The sequence below is a fragment of the Anomaloglossus baeobatrachus genome, unplaced genomic scaffold, assembly GCF_048569485.1.
Source record: "Anomaloglossus baeobatrachus isolate aAnoBae1 unplaced genomic scaffold, aAnoBae1.hap1 Scaffold_3730, whole genome shotgun sequence".
Classification (NCBI taxonomy): domain Eukaryota; kingdom Metazoa; phylum Chordata; class Amphibia; order Anura; family Aromobatidae; genus Anomaloglossus; species Anomaloglossus baeobatrachus.
In genome coordinates this window covers 45,496-61,035 of record NW_027443077.1, presented here as the reverse complement: position 1 = coordinate 61,035, position 15,540 = coordinate 45,496, and the positions used below count along the sequence as shown (strand labels likewise).

At 47.3% G+C, this 15,540-nt stretch overlaps 9 non-coding genes and 1 pseudogene across 9 annotated transcripts; all 10 read left to right on the top strand.

Moving 5' to 3' along the window:
• Positions 1-714: 714 nt before the first annotated feature.
• Positions 715-905, top strand: LOC142274552 (U2 spliceosomal RNA). Its single transcript, XR_012738842.1, has one exon. It is a non-coding gene; the product is annotated as a U2 spliceosomal RNA (small nuclear RNA).
• Positions 906-2,292: 1,387 nt separating this feature from the next.
• On the top strand, positions 2,293-2,483 carry LOC142274551 (U2 spliceosomal RNA). The gene has a single exon (XR_012738841.1). It is a non-coding gene; the product is annotated as a U2 spliceosomal RNA (small nuclear RNA).
• A 1,387-nt stretch (positions 2,484-3,870) lies between these two features.
• On the top strand, positions 3,871-4,061 carry LOC142274550 (U2 spliceosomal RNA). Its single transcript, XR_012738840.1, has one exon. It is a non-coding gene; the product is annotated as a U2 spliceosomal RNA (small nuclear RNA).
• A 1,387-nt stretch (positions 4,062-5,448) lies between these two features.
• On the top strand, positions 5,449-5,639 carry LOC142274549 (U2 spliceosomal RNA). Its single transcript, XR_012738839.1, has one exon. It is a non-coding gene; the product is annotated as a U2 spliceosomal RNA (small nuclear RNA).
• Positions 5,640-7,026: 1,387 nt separating this feature from the next.
• LOC142274548 (U2 spliceosomal RNA) lies at positions 7,027-7,217 on the top strand. Its single transcript, XR_012738838.1, has one exon. It is a non-coding gene; the product is annotated as a U2 spliceosomal RNA (small nuclear RNA).
• Positions 7,218-8,604: 1,387 nt separating this feature from the next.
• LOC142274547 (U2 spliceosomal RNA) lies at positions 8,605-8,795 on the top strand. The gene has a single exon (XR_012738837.1). It is a non-coding gene; the product is annotated as a U2 spliceosomal RNA (small nuclear RNA).
• A 2,240-nt stretch (positions 8,796-11,035) lies between these two features.
• LOC142274559 (U2 spliceosomal RNA) lies at positions 11,036-11,233 on the top strand. The gene has a single exon (XR_012738848.1). It is a non-coding gene; the product is annotated as a U2 spliceosomal RNA (small nuclear RNA).
• A 1,387-nt stretch (positions 11,234-12,620) lies between these two features.
• Positions 12,621-12,762, top strand: LOC142274560 (U2 spliceosomal RNA; annotated as a pseudogene).
• A 697-nt stretch (positions 12,763-13,459) lies between these two features.
• LOC142274557 (U2 spliceosomal RNA) lies at positions 13,460-13,657 on the top strand. The gene has a single exon (XR_012738846.1). It is a non-coding gene; the product is annotated as a U2 spliceosomal RNA (small nuclear RNA).
• A 1,387-nt stretch (positions 13,658-15,044) lies between these two features.
• Positions 15,045-15,235, top strand: LOC142274545 (U2 spliceosomal RNA). The gene has a single exon (XR_012738835.1). It is a non-coding gene; the product is annotated as a U2 spliceosomal RNA (small nuclear RNA).
• Positions 15,236-15,540: the final 305 nt, after the last annotated feature.

The window sequence follows — 15,540 nt, the reverse complement described above, 5'->3', positions numbered from 1 at the left end:
ATTGGGAATAGAAAAACTGTAAAAAGCCCTCTGAGAAAGCCCCCCTCTAACCTTTGATAGTAAGCTTTTCTGTAGTCTGCCTGTTGATGTATTTTCCGTTTGAACTGTGCACAACATGAAGAGACGGAACACTGGCGGCTTGTCACAATGCCCCCCGATGACATCACAATAGCGCTGCTGCCTAGAAAACAAGCTGCGCAGAAGAAGTTGTTCTTTGGGTGGGAGGGTGGGCTAGTGGAAGGAGGGGGCAATCTCTTTTTTTCCCGGGTGGTAGGGGGATGACAGGAGAAGGGAAGCGGGTGGTGAGAAAGGTACAGAGGGCAGGGTTTGGGGGCTGGGAAGGAAAGGGAAAAGATTAGGGTTTGGGGATGATGAAAGGGCTTTCTACGGGTAAGGATGGCAAAGGGTGGCAGTGACGGAAAGTCAGGCAACCTGTCCTGTCCGTCTTTTTGTATCGTGAATTGGAAAGACTGCAAGGGGGAGGGGAGTTGCTTGCGCCCTAAAGGAGGAGTTATTCAGATTCATTGCAGTGGGCGGCGGCTGCAAAACGCACCATTCTTCTTGTTTTGGCTCTGCAAAGCAGCCTTTTCAAGGGTTGGCTTGGGTGACAAAATGTCTTGTGTAGGCGTGGGTTTGTCTCCCTCTCGCTCTCTCTCCCTAAGATGTGTCCGGCATAGGCCAGGGTGCCACTCGAGGCCCAAACCAATTCTGGTTATCGCTTCTCGGCCTTTTGGCTAAGATCAAGTGTAGTATCTGTTCTTATCAGTTTAATATCTGATACGTCCCCTATCTGGGGACCATATATTAAATGGATTTTTAGAACAGGGAGATGGAAAAAGAGCTTGCTCTGTCCACTCCACGCATTGACCTGGTATTGCAGTACCTCCAGGAACGGTGCACCCCTTCTTAACCCAGTTTCCAAAAGCAGAACTCAATTCACCTGATTCATATTAGCCCGATTTAATGAATTGGAAGAAAGCATACGTCTTCATATGCACCTCAATTTGGCCCATTCACTTTTCACACTTCCTCCTTTTGTTTTTTATCTTTCACACTTTTGACTTTCTTTATTCATCCAAATAGCAAACTCATCACCACTCAACCTGACCAACTCGGCTATGTCCCCGTGCTGCAGTTCTCTGTCTTATCTAGATCATTTGCAATTGAATGGAATAGATCCCTTTTGGACAAAGTGGATTCACCTGCTGCTGCAGTGACCACAGGTGTGATAACATCTAGAATTGGCATCTGGTGCGATCTCTCCGCTTCCACTCCAAAGAAAGTTACCTGTTTATTCCTATCATGCATTGGTTTTTGGGGTTTTCTTTGAGTAATGATGATCTCTTTAGTAGTCTGTTGGCGCCCTCTCCTGGAGGAATAGTTTGCTTGCTCTTGGACATTCTAAAAGAGAGGTCATGATAGACATTGAGCTTCTGAGCTCAATTGGGGACAGTCATGGGTGATGAATGTTTGCAACCTACTGCGAAGCCTCATACCGCAATATAAGGAACGTCAAATACTAAGAAAGGGCGGCCTATGAAAGAATTACTACTTTCAATAAGTACACTTAAACGGCTAATTGGGAATAGAAAAACTGTAAAAAGCCCTCTGAGAAAGCCCCCCTCTAACCTTTGATAGTAAGCTTTTCTGTAGTCTGCCTGTTGATGTATTTTCCGTTTGAACTGTGCACAACATGAAGAGACGGAACACTGGCGGCTTGTCACAATGCCCCCCGATGACATCACAATAGCGCTGCTGCCTAGAAAACAAGCTGCGCAGAAGAAGTTGTTCTTTGGGTGGGAGGGTGGGCTAGTGGAAGGAGGGGGCAATCTCTTTTTTTCCCGGGTGGTAGGGGGATGACAGGAGAAGGGAAGCGGGTGGTGAGAAAGGTACAGAGGGCAGGGTTTGGGGGCTGGGAAGGAAAGGGAAAAGATTAGGGTTTGGGGATGATGAAAGGGCTTTCTACGGGTAAGGATGGCAAAGGGTGGCAGTGACGGAAAGTCAGGCAACCTGTCCTGTCCGTCTTTTTGTATCGTGAATTGGAAAGACTGCAAGGGGGAGGGGAGTTGCTTGCGCCCTAAAGGAGGAGTTATTCAGATTCATTGCAGTGGGCGGCGGCTGCAAAACGCACCATTCTTCTTGTTTTGGCTCTGCAAAGCAGCCTTTTCAAGGGTTGGCTTGGGTGACAAAATGTCTTGTGTAGGCGTGGGTTTGTCTCCCTCTCGCTCTCTCTCCCTAAGATGTGTCCGGCATAGGCCAGGGTGCCACTCGAGGCCCAAACCAATTCTGGTTATCGCTTCTCGGCCTTTTGGCTAAGATCAAGTGTAGTATCTGTTCTTATCAGTTTAATATCTGATACGTCCCCTATCTGGGGACCATATATTAAATGGATTTTTAGAACAGGGAGATGGAAAAAGAGCTTGCTCTGTCCACTCCACGCATTGACCTGGTATTGCAGTACCTCCAGGAACGGTGCACCCCTTCTTAACCCAGTTTCCAAAAGCAGAACTCAATTCACCTGATTCATATTAGCCCGATTTAATGAATTGGAAGAAAGCATACGTCTTCATATGCACCTCAATTTGGCCCATTCACTTTTCACACTTCCTCCTTTTGTTTTTTATCTTTCACACTTTTGACTTTCTTTATTCATCCAAATAGCAAACTCATCACCACTCAACCTGACCAACTCGGCTATGTCCCCGTGCTGCAGTTCTCTGTCTTATCTAGATCATTTGCAATTGAATGGAATAGATCCCTTTTGGACAAAGTGGATTCACCTGCTGCTGCAGTGACCACAGGTGTGATAACATCTAGAATTGGCATCTGGTGCGATCTCTCCGCTTCCACTCCAAAGAAAGTTACCTGTTTATTCCTATCATGCATTGGTTTTTGGGGTTTTCTTTGAGTAATGATGATCTCTTTAGTAGTCTGTTGGCGCCCTCTCCTGGAGGAATAGTTTGCTTGCTCTTGGACATTCTAAAAGAGAGGTCATGATAGACATTGAGCTTCTGAGCTCAATTGGGGACAGTCATGGGTGATGAATGTTTGCAACCTACTGCGAAGCCTCATACCGCAATATAAGGAACGTCAAATACTAAGAAAGGGCGGCCTATGAAAGAATTACTACTTTCAATAAGTACACTTAAACGGCTAATTGGGAATAGAAAAACTGTAAAAAGCCCTCTGAGAAAGCCCCCCTCTAACCTTTGATAGTAAGCTTTTCTGTAGTCTGCCTGTTGATGTATTTTCCGTTTGAACTGTGCACAACATGAAGAGACGGAACACTGGCGGCTTGTCACAATGCCCCCCGATGACATCACAATAGCGCTGCTGCCTAGAAAACAAGCTGCGCAGAAGAAGTTGTTCTTTGGGTGGGAGGGTGGGCTAGTGGAAGGAGGGGGCAATCTCTTTTTTTCCCGGGTGGTAGGGGGATGACAGGAGAAGGGAAGCGGGTGGTGAGAAAGGTACAGAGGGCAGGGTTTGGGGGCTGGGAAGGAAAGGGAAAAGATTAGGGTTTGGGGATGATGAAAGGGCTTTCTACGGGTAAGGATGGCAAAGGGTGGCAGTGACGGAAAGTCAGGCAACCTGTCCTGTCCGTCTTTTTGTATCGTGAATTGGAAAGACTGCAAGGGGGAGGGGAGTTGCTTGCGCCCTAAAGGAGGAGTTATTCAGATTCATTGCAGTGGGCGGCGGCTGCAAAACGCACCATTCTTCTTGTTTTGGCTCTGCAAAGCAGCCTTTTCAAGGGTTGGCTTGGGTGACAAAATGTCTTGTGTAGGCGTGGGTTTGTCTCCCTCTCGCTCTCTCTCCCTAAGATGTGTCCGGCATAGGCCAGGGTGCCACTCGAGGCCCAAACCAATTCTGGTTATCGCTTCTCGGCCTTTTGGCTAAGATCAAGTGTAGTATCTGTTCTTATCAGTTTAATATCTGATACGTCCCCTATCTGGGGACCATATATTAAATGGATTTTTAGAACAGGGAGATGGAAAAAGAGCTTGCTCTGTCCACTCCACGCATTGACCTGGTATTGCAGTACCTCCAGGAACGGTGCACCCCTTCTTAACCCAGTTTCCAAAAGCAGAACTCAATTCACCTGATTCATATTAGCCCGATTTAATGAATTGGAAGAAAGCATACGTCTTCATATGCACCTCAATTTGGCCCATTCACTTTTCACACTTCCTCCTTTTGTTTTTTATCTTTCACACTTTTGACTTTCTTTATTCATCCAAATAGCAAACTCATCACCACTCAACCTGACCAACTCGGCTATGTCCCCGTGCTGCAGTTCTCTGTCTTATCTAGATCATTTGCAATTGAATGGAATAGATCCCTTTTGGACAAAGTGGATTCACCTGCTGCTGCAGTGACCACAGGTGTGATAACATCTAGAATTGGCATCTGGTGCGATCTCTCCGCTTCCACTCCAAAGAAAGTTACCTGTTTATTCCTATCATGCATTGGTTTTTGGGGTTTTCTTTGAGTAATGATGATCTCTTTAGTAGTCTGTTGGCGCCCTCTCCTGGAGGAATAGTTTGCTTGCTCTTGGACATTCTAAAAGAGAGGTCATGATAGACATTGAGCTTCTGAGCTCAATTGGGGACAGTCATGGGTGATGAATGTTTGCAACCTACTGCGAAGCCTCATACCGCAATATAAGGAACGTCAAATACTAAGAAAGGGCGGCCTATGAAAGAATTACTACTTTCAATAAGTACACTTAAACGGCTAATTGGGAATAGAAAAACTGTAAAAAGCCCTCTGAGAAAGCCCCCCTCTAACCTTTGATAGTAAGCTTTTCTGTAGTCTGCCTGTTGATGTATTTTCCGTTTGAACTGTGCACAACATGAAGAGACGGAACACTGGCGGCTTGTCACAATGCCCCCCGATGACATCACAATAGCGCTGCTGCCTAGAAAACAAGCTGCGCAGAAGAAGTTGTTCTTTGGGTGGGAGGGTGGGCTAGTGGAAGGAGGGGGCAATCTCTTTTTTTCCCGGGTGGTAGGGGGATGACAGGAGAAGGGAAGCGGGTGGTGAGAAAGGTACAGAGGGCAGGGTTTGGGGGCTGGGAAGGAAAGGGAAAAGATTAGGGTTTGGGGATGATGAAAGGGCTTTCTACGGGTAAGGATGGCAAAGGGTGGCAGTGACGGAAAGTCAGGCAACCTGTCCTGTCCGTCTTTTTGTATCGTGAATTGGAAAGACTGCAAGGGGGAGGGGAGTTGCTTGCGCCCTAAAGGAGGAGTTATTCAGATTCATTGCAGTGGGCGGCGGCTGCAAAACGCACCATTCTTCTTGTTTTGGCTCTGCAAAGCAGCCTTTTCAAGGGTTGGCTTGGGTGACAAAATGTCTTGTGTAGGCGTGGGTTTGTCTCCCTCTCGCTCTCTCTCCCTAAGATGTGTCCGGCATAGGCCAGGGTGCCACTCGAGGCCCAAACCAATTCTGGTTATCGCTTCTCGGCCTTTTGGCTAAGATCAAGTGTAGTATCTGTTCTTATCAGTTTAATATCTGATACGTCCCCTATCTGGGGACCATATATTAAATGGATTTTTAGAACAGGGAGATGGAAAAAGAGCTTGCTCTGTCCACTCCACGCATTGACCTGGTATTGCAGTACCTCCAGGAACGGTGCACCCCTTCTTAACCCAGTTTCCAAAAGCAGAACTCAATTCACCTGATTCATATTAGCCCGATTTAATGAATTGGAAGAAAGCATACGTCTTCATATGCACCTCAATTTGGCCCATTCACTTTTCACACTTCCTCCTTTTGTTTTTTATCTTTCACACTTTTGACTTTCTTTATTCATCCAAATAGCAAACTCATCACCACTCAACCTGACCAACTCGGCTATGTCCCCGTGCTGCAGTTCTCTGTCTTATCTAGATCATTTGCAATTGAATGGAATAGATCCCTTTTGGACAAAGTGGATTCACCTGCTGCTGCAGTGACCACAGGTGTGATAACATCTAGAATTGGCATCTGGTGCGATCTCTCCGCTTCCACTCCAAAGAAAGTTACCTGTTTATTCCTATCATGCATTGGTTTTTGGGGTTTTCTTTGAGTAATGATGATCTCTTTAGTAGTCTGTTGGCGCCCTCTCCTGGAGGAATAGTTTGCTTGCTCTTGGACATTCTAAAAGAGAGGTCATGATAGACATTGAGCTTCTGAGCTCAATTGGGGACAGTCATGGGTGATGAATGTTTGCAACCTACTGCGAAGCCTCATACCGCAATATAAGGAACGTCAAATACTAAGAAAGGGCGGCCTATGAAAGAATTACTACTTTCAATAAGTACACTTAAACGGCTAATTGGGAATAGAAAAACTGTAAAAAGCCCTCTGAGAAAGCCCCCCTCTAACCTTTGATAGTAAGCTTTTCTGTAGTCTGCCTGTTGATGTATTTTCCGTTTGAACTGTGCACAACATGAAGAGACGGAACACTGGCGGCTTGTCACAATGCCCCCCGATGACATCACAATAGCGCTGCTGCCTAGAAAACAAGCTGCGCAGAAGAAGTTGTTCTTTGGGTGGGAGGGTGGGCTAGTGGAAGGAGGGGGCAATCTCTTTTTTTCCCGGGTGGTAGGGGGATGACAGGAGAAGGGAAGCGGGTGGTGAGAAAGGTACAGAGGGCAGGGTTTGGGGGCTGGGAAGGAAAGGGAAAAGATTAGGGTTTGGGGATGATGAAAGGGCTTTCTACGGGTAAGGATGGCAAAGGGTGGCAGTGACGGAAAGTCAGGCAACCTGTCCTGTCCGTCTTTTTGTATCGTGAATTGGAAAGACTGCAAGGGGGAGGGGAGTTGCTTGCGCCCTAAAGGAGGAGTTATTCAGATTCATTGCAGTGGGCGGCGGCTGCAAAACGCACCATTCTTCTTGTTTTGGCTCTGCAAAGCAGCCTTTTCAAGGGTTGGCTTGGGTGACAAAATGTCTTGTGTAGGCGTGGGTTTGTCTCCCTCTCGCTCTCTCTCCCTAAGATGTGTCCGGCATAGGCCAGGGTGCCACTCGAGGCCCAAACCAATTCTGGTTATCGCTTCTCGGCCTTTTGGCTAAGATCAAGTGTAGTATCTGTTCTTATCAGTTTAATATCTGATACGTCCCCTATCTGGGGACCATATATTAAATGGATTTTTAGAACAGGGAGATGGAAAAAGAGCTTGCTCTGTCCACTCCACGCATTGACCTGGTATTGCAGTACCTCCAGGAACGGTGCACCCCTTCTTAACCCAGTTTCCAAAAGCAGAACTCAATTCACCTGATTCATATTAGCCCGATTTAATGAATTGGAAGAAAGCATACGTCTTCATATGCACCTCAATTTGGCCCATTCACTTTTCACACTTCCTCCTTTTGTTTTTTATCTTTCACACTTTTGACTTTCTTTATTCATCCAAATAGCAAACTCATCACCACTCAACCTGACCAACTCGGCTATGTCCCCGTGCTGCAGTTCTCTGTCTTATCTAGATCATTTGCAATTGAATGGAATAGATCCCTTTTGGACAAAGTGGATTCACCTGCTGCTGCAGTGACCACAGGTGTGATAACATCTAGAATTGGCATCTGGTGCGATCTCTCCGCTTCCACTCCAAAGAAAGTTACCTGTTTATTCCTATCATGCATTGGTTTTTGGGGTTTTCTTTGAGTAATGATGATCTCTTTAGTAGTCTGTTGGCGCCCTCTCCTGGAGGAATAGTTTGCTTGCTCTTGGACATTCTAAAAGAGAGGTCATGATAGACATTGAGCTTCTGAGCTCAATTGGGGACAGTCATGGGTGATGAATGTTTGCAACCTACTGCGAAGCCTCATACCGCAATATAAGGAACGTCAAATACTAAGAAAGGGCGGCCTATGAAAGAATTACTACTTTCAATAAGTACACTTAAACGGCTAATTGGGAATAGAAAAACTGTAAAAAGCCCTCTGAGAAAGCCCCCCTCTAACCTTTGATAGTAAGCTTTTCTGTAGTCTGCCTGTTGATGTATTTTCCGTTTGAACTGTGCACAACATGAAGAGACGGAACACTGGCGGCTTGTCACAATGCCCCCCGATGACATCACAATAGCGCTGCTGCCTAGAAAACAAGCTGCGCAGAAGAAGTTGTTCTTTGGGTGGGAGGGTGGGCTAGTGGAAGGAGGGGGCAATCTCTTTTTTTCCCGGGTGGTAGGGGGATGACAGGAGAAGGGAAGCGGGTGGTGAGAAAGGTACAGAGGGCAGGGTTTGGGGGCTGGGAAGGAAAGGGAAAAGATTAGGGTTTGGGGATGATGAAAGGGCTTTCTACGGGTAAGGATGGCAAAGGGTGGCAGTGACGGAAAGTCAGGCAACCTGTCCTGTCCGTCTTTTTGTATCGTGAATTGGAAAGACTGCAAGGGGGAGGGGAGTTGCTTGCGCCCTAAAGGAGGAGTTATTCAGATTCATTGCAGTGGGCGGCGGCTGCAAAACGCACCATTCTTCTTGTTTTGGCTCTGCAAAGCAGCCTTTTCAAGGGTTGGCTTGGGTGACAAAATGTCTTGTGTAGGCGTGGGTTTGTCTCCCTCTCGCTCTCTCTCCCTAAGATGTGTCCGGCATAGGCCAGGGTGCCACTCGAGGCCCAAACCAATTCTGGTTATCGCTTCTCGGCCTTTTGGCTAAGATCAAGTGTAGTATCTGTTCTTATCAGTTTAATATCTGATACGTCCCCTATCTGGGGACCATATATTAAATGGATTTTTAGAACAGGGAGATGGAAAAAGAGCTTGCTCTGTCCACTCCACGCATTGACCTGGTATTGCAGTACCTCCAGGAACGGTGCACCCCTTCTTAACCCAGTTTCCAAAAGCAGAACTCAATTCACCTGATTCATATTAGCCCGATTTAATGAATTGGAAGAAAGCATACGTCTTCATATGCACCTCAATTTGGCCCATTCACTTTTCACACTTCCTCCTTTTGTTTTTTATCTTTCACACTTTTGACTTTCTTTATTCATCCAAATAGCAAACTCATCACCACTCAACCTGACCAACTCGGCTATGTCCCCGTGCTGCAGTTCTCTGTCTTATCTAGATCATTTGCAATTGAATGGAATAGATCCCTTTTGGACAAAGTGGATTCACCTGCTGCTGCAGTGACCACAGGTGTGATAACATCTAGAATTGGCATCTGGTGCGATCTCTCCGCTTCCACTCCAAAGAAAGTTACCTGTTTATTCCTATCATGCATTGGTTTTTGGGGTTTTCTTTGAGTAATGATGATCTCTTTAGTAGTCTGTTGGCGCCCTCTCCTGGAGGAATAGTTTGCTTGCTCTTGGACATTCTAAAAGAGAGGTCATGATAGACATTGAGCTTCTGAGCTCAATTGGGGACAGTCATGGGTGATGAATGTTTGCAACCTACTGCGAAGCCTCATACCGCAATATAAGGAACGTCAAATACTAAGAAAGGGCGGCCTATGAAAGAATTACTACTTTCAATAAGTACACTTAAACGGCTAATTGGGAATAGAAAAACTGTAAAAAGCCCTCTGAGAAAGCCCCCCTCTAACCTTTGATAGTAAGCTTTTCTGTAGTCTGCCTGTTGATGTATTTTCCGTTTGAACTGTGCACAACATGAAGAGACGGAACACTGGCGGCTTGTCACAATGCCCCCCGATGACATCACAATAGCGCTGCTGCCTAGAAAACAAGCTGCGCAGAAGAAGTTGTTCTTTGGGTGGGAGGGTGGGCTAGTGGAAGGAGGGGGCAATCTCTTTTTTTCCCGGGTGGTAGGGGGATGACAGGAGAAGGGAAGCGGGTGGTGAGAAAGGTACAGAGGGCAGGGTTTGGGGGCTGGGAAGGAAAGGGAAAAGATTAGGGTTTGGGGATGATGAAAGGGCTTTCTACGGGTAAGGATGGCAAAGGGTGGCAGTGACGGAAAGTCAGGCAACCTGTCCTGTCCGTCTTTTTGTATCGTGAATTGGAAAGACTGCAAGGGGGAGGGGAGTTGCTTGCGCCCTAAAGGAGGAGTTATTCAGATTCATTGCAGTGGGCGGCGGCTGCAAAACGCACCATTCTTCTTGTTTTGGCTCTGCAAAGCAGCCTTTTCAAGGGTTGGCTTGGGTGACAAAATGTCTTGTGTAGGCGTGGGTTTGTCTCCCTCTCGCTCTCTCTCCCTAAGATGTGTCCGGCATAGGCCAGGGTGCCACTCGAGGCCCAAACCAATTCTGGTTATCGCTTCTCGGCCTTTTGGCTAAGATCAAGTGTAGTGTCTGTGAGGCTCGGCAGATGCAATGCACACTGGAAGGTTGCGCTTGCTAGTACTCTGGATGTATAGTATATTCATCTAGAGGAAAACATGGCCCTGCCAGGATCGAGGCTATTAGACTGAGTAAGTGTGGGGGCTATGGTGCAATGTGCCCCAGGACTGACGACCCTGGAGTGAGTCTGAGCTTGCTGGCTTGGGACCCCGGCGAGCTTTGGGCTCTGTAGCACACCGTACCTTGCCCTTTCATACTTTCTGCGCATATTGCTCTATCCCGGCCTTCTGGCTAGGAAGAGAAATTTTTATAATCATGGTCGGAGGTCCGTTCAGCTTTGGGCTGAGAAACCAACACCCGGTTGGAGGTCCGGGTCAGCTTCGGCTGAGAAACCAACACCCGGTTGGAGGTCCGGGTCAGCTTCGGCTGAGAAACCAACACCCGGTTGGAGGTCTGGGTCAGTTTCGGCTGAGAAACCAACACCCGGTTGGAGGTCCGGGTCAGCTTCGGCTGAGAAACCAACACCCGGTTGGAGGTCCGGTTAGCCTTGGGCTGAGAAACCAACACCGGTTGACGGTCCGGGCAGTTTCGGCTGCGAAACCAACAACTAGTAGCTCTCTACTCCACTTGGGTAAGATGCCTGGGTGGATGCTGGGAGCAACGACAAGGCTCAACCAGGCTTCGGCTTGGGGGAGCACCGAAGATCCCTGACCCTTGCTGTGGCCTTCTGGCTCAGAGGGACGGGGTTGATTTTTGGGGACCCTCTCCTCACGGAGGGGTCCACACGAATCCTAGCCTTTGCACTGTTTTTGGTGTGACTTCGGTCATGCATTTTTTGCGGTGCTTTGGAAAGCTTCATTAAATCAAAAAATCTGTTCTTATCAGTTTAATATCTGATACGTCCCCTATCTGGGGACCATATATTAAATGGATTTTTAGAACAGGGAGATGGAAAAAGAGCTTGCTCTGTCCACTCCACGCATTGACCTGGTATTGCAGTACCTCCAGGAACGGTGCACCCCTTCTTAACCCAGTTTCCAAAAGCAGAACTCAATTCACCTGATTCATATTAGCCCGATTTAATGAATTGGAAGAAAGCATACGTCTTCATATGCACCTCAATTTGGCCCATTCACTTTTCACACTTCCTCCTTTTGTTTTTTATCTTTCACACTTTTGACTTTCTTTATTCATCCAAATAGCAAACTCATCACCACTCAACCTGACCAACTCGGCTATGTCCCCGTGCTGCAGTTCTCTGTCTTATCTAGATCATTTGCAATTGAATGGAATAGATCCCTTTTGGACAAAGTGGATTCACCTGCTGCTGCAGTGACCACAGGTGTGATAACATCTAGAATTGGCATCTGGTGCGATCTCTCCGCTTCCACTCCAAAGAAAGTTACCTGTTTATTCCTATCATGCATTGGTTTTTGGGGTTTTCTTTGAGTAATGATGATCTCTTTAGTAGTCTGTTGGCGCCCTCTCCTGGAGGAATAGTTTGCTTGCTCTTGGACATTCTAAAAGAGAGGTCATGATAGACATTGAGCTTCTGAGCTCAATTGGGGACAGTCATGGGTGATGAATGTTTGCAACCTACTGCGAAGCCTCATACCGCAATATAAGGAACGTCAAATACTAAGAAAGGGCGGCCTATGAAAGAATTACTACTTTCAATAAGTACACTTAAACGGCTAATTGGGAATAGAAAAACTGTAAAAAGCCCTCTGAGAAAGCCCCCCTCTAACCTTTGATAGTAAGCTTTTCTGTAGTCTGCCTGTTGATGTATTTTCCGTTTGAACTGTGCACAACATGAAGAGACGGAACACTGGCGGCTTGTCACAATGCCCCCCGATGACATCACAATAGCGCTGCTGCCTAGAAAACAAGCTGCGCAGAAGAAGTTGTTCTTTGGGTGGGAGGGTGGGCTAGTGGAAGGAGGGGGCAATCTCTTTTTTTCCCGGGTGGTAGGGGGATGACAGGAGAAGGGAAGCGGGTGGTGAGAAAGGTACAGAGGGCAGGGTTTGGGGGCTGGGAAGGAAAGGGAAAAGATTAGGGTTTGGGGATGATGAAAGGGCTTTCTACGGGTAAGGATGGCAAAGGGTGGCAGTGACGGAAAGTCAGGCAACCTGTCCTGTCCGTCTTTTTGTATCGTGAATTGGAAAGACTGCAAGGGGGAGGGGAGTTGCTTGCGCCCTAAAGGAGGAGTTATTCAGATTCATTGCAGTGGGCGGCGGCTGCAAAACGCACCATTCTTCTTGTTTTGGCTCTGCAAAGCAGCCTTTTCAAGGGTTGGCTTGGGTGACAAAATGTCTTGTGTAGGCGTGGGTTTGTCTCCCTCTCGCTCTCTCTCCCTAAGATGTGTCCGGCATAGGCCAGGGTGCCACTCGAGGCCCAAACCAATTCTGGTTATCGCTTCTCGGCCTTTTGGCTAAGATCAAGTGTAGTATCGTTCGAAAAGGTGGTTTAAGGCTCCGGCCACCTTAGTACAATGATGCAATGCACACTGGAAGGTTGCGCTTGTTAGTACTTTGGGAGGATAGTATATCCATCTAGAGGAAACCATGGCCCTACCAGGATCGAGGCTATTAGACTGAGTAAGTGTGGGGGCTATGGTGCAATGTGCCCCAGGATTGACGACCCTGGAGTGAGTCTGAGCTTGCTGGCTTTGGACCCCGGCAAGCCTTGGGCTCTGTAGCACACCGTACCTTGCCCTTTCATACTTTCTGAGCATATTGCTCTATCCCGGCCTTCTGGCTAGGAAGGGAAATTTTTATAATCATGGTCGGAGGTCCGTTCAGCTTTGGGCTGAGAAACCAACACCCGGTTGGAGGTCCGGGTCAGCTTCGGCTGAGAAACCAACACCCGGTTGGAGGTCCGGGTCAGCTTCGGCTGAGAAACCAACACCCGGTTGGAGGTCCGGGTCAGCTTCGGCTGAGAAACCAACACCCGGTTGGAGGTCCGGTTAGCCTTGGGCTGAGAAACCAACACCGGTTGACGGTCCGGGCAGTTTCGGCTGCGAAACCAACAACTAGTAGCTCTCTACTCCACTTGGGTAAGATGCCTGGGTGGACGCTGGGAGCAACGACAAGGCTCAACCAGGCTTCGGCTTGGGGGAGCACCGAAGATCCCTGACCCTTGCTGTGGCCTTCTGGCTCGGAGGGACGGGGTTGATTTTTGGGGACCCTCTCCTCACGGAGGGGTCCACACGAATCCTAGCCTTTGCACTGTTTTTGGTGTGACTTCGGTCATGCATTTTTTGCGGTGCTTTGGAAAGCTTCATTAAATCAAAAAATCTGTTCTTATCAGTTTAATATCTGATACGTCCCCTATCTGGGGACCATATATTAAATGGATTTTTAGAACAGGGAGATGGAAAAAGAGCTTGCTCTGTCCACTCCACGCATTGACCTGGTATTGCAGTACCTCCAGGAACGGTGCACCCCTTCTTAACCCAGTTTCCAAAAGCAGAACTCAATTCACCTGATTCATATTAGCCCGATTTAATGAATTGGAAGAAAGCATACGTCTTCATATGCACCTCAATTTGGCCCATTCACTTTTCACACTTCCTCCTTTTGTTTTTTATCTTTCACACTTTTGACTTTCTTTATTCATCCAAATAGCAAACTCATCACCACTCAACCTGACCAACTCGGCTATGTCCCCGTGCTGCAGTTCTCTGTCTTATCTAGATCATTTGCAATTGAATGGAATAGATCCCTTTTGGACAAAGTGGATTCACCTGCTGCTGCAGTGACCACAGGTGTGATAACATCTAGAATTGGCATCTGGTGCGATCTCTCCGCTTCCACTCCAAAGAAAGTTACCTGTTTATTCCTATCATGCATTGGTTTTTGGGGTTTTCTTTGAGTAATGATGATCTCTTTAGTAGTCTGTTGGCGCCCTCTCCTGGAGGAATAGTTTGCTTGCTCTTGGACATTCTAAAAGAGAGGTCATGATAGACATTGAGCTTCTGAGCTCAATTGGGGACAGTCATGGGTGATGAATGTTTGCAACCTACTGCGAAGCCTCATACCGCAATATAAGGAACGTCAAATACTAAGAAAGGGCGGCCTATGAAAGAATTACTACTTTCAATAAGTACACTTAAACGGCTAATTGGGAATAGAAAAACTGTAAAAAGCCCTCTGAGAAAGCCCCCCTCTAACCTTTGATAGTAAGCTTTTCTGTAGTCTGCCTGTTGATGTATTTTCCGTTTGAACTGTGCACAACATGAAGAGACGGAACACTGGCGGCTTGTCACAATGCCCCCCGATGACATCACAATAGCGCTGCTGCCTAGAAAACAAGCTGCGCAGAAGAAGTTGTTCTTTGGGTGGGAGGGTGGGCTAGTGGAAGGAGGGGGCAATCTCTTTTTTTCCCGGGTGGTAGGGGGATGACAGGAGAAGGGAAGCGGGTGGTGAGAAAGGTACAGAGGGCAGGGTTTGGGGGCTGGGAAGGAAAGGGAAAAGATTAGGGTTTGGGGATGATGAAAGGGCTTTCTACGGGTAAGGATGGCAAAGGGTGGCAGTGACGGAAAGTCAGGCAACCTGTCCTGTCCGTCTTTTTGTATCGTGAATTGGAAAGACTGCAAGGGGGAGGGGAGTTGCTTGCGCCCTAAAGGAGGAGTTATTCAGATTCATTGCAGTGGGCGGCGGCTGCAAAACGCACCATTCTTCTTGTTTTGGCTCTGCAAAGCAGCCTTTTCAAGGGTTGGCTTGGGTGACAAAATGTCTTGTGTAGGCGTGGGTTTGTCTCCCTCTCGCTCTCTCTCCCTAAGATGTGTCCGGCATAGGCCAGGGTGCCACTCGAGGCCCAAACCAATTCTGGTTATCGCTTCTCGGCCTTTTGGCTAAGATCAAGTGTAGTATCTGTTCTTATCAGTTTAATATCTGATACGTCCCCTATCTGGGGACCATATATTAAATGGATTTTTAGAACAGGGAGATGGAAAAAGAGCTTGCTCTGTCCACTCCACGCATTGACCTGGTATTGCAGTACCTCCAGGAACGGTGCACCCCTTCTTAACCCAGTTTCCAAAAGCAGAACTCAATTCACCTGATTCATATTAGCCCGATTTAATGAATTGGAAGAAAGCATACGTCTTCATATGCACCTCAATTTGGCCCATTCACTTTTCACACTTCCTCCTTTTGTTTTTTATCTTTCACACTTTTGACTTTCTTTATTCATCCAAATAGCAAACTCATCACCACTCAACCTGACCAACTCGGCTATGTCCCCGTGCTGCAGTTCTCTGTCTTATCTAGATCATTTGCAATTGAATGGAATAGATCCCTTTTGGACAAAGTGGATTCACCTGCTGCT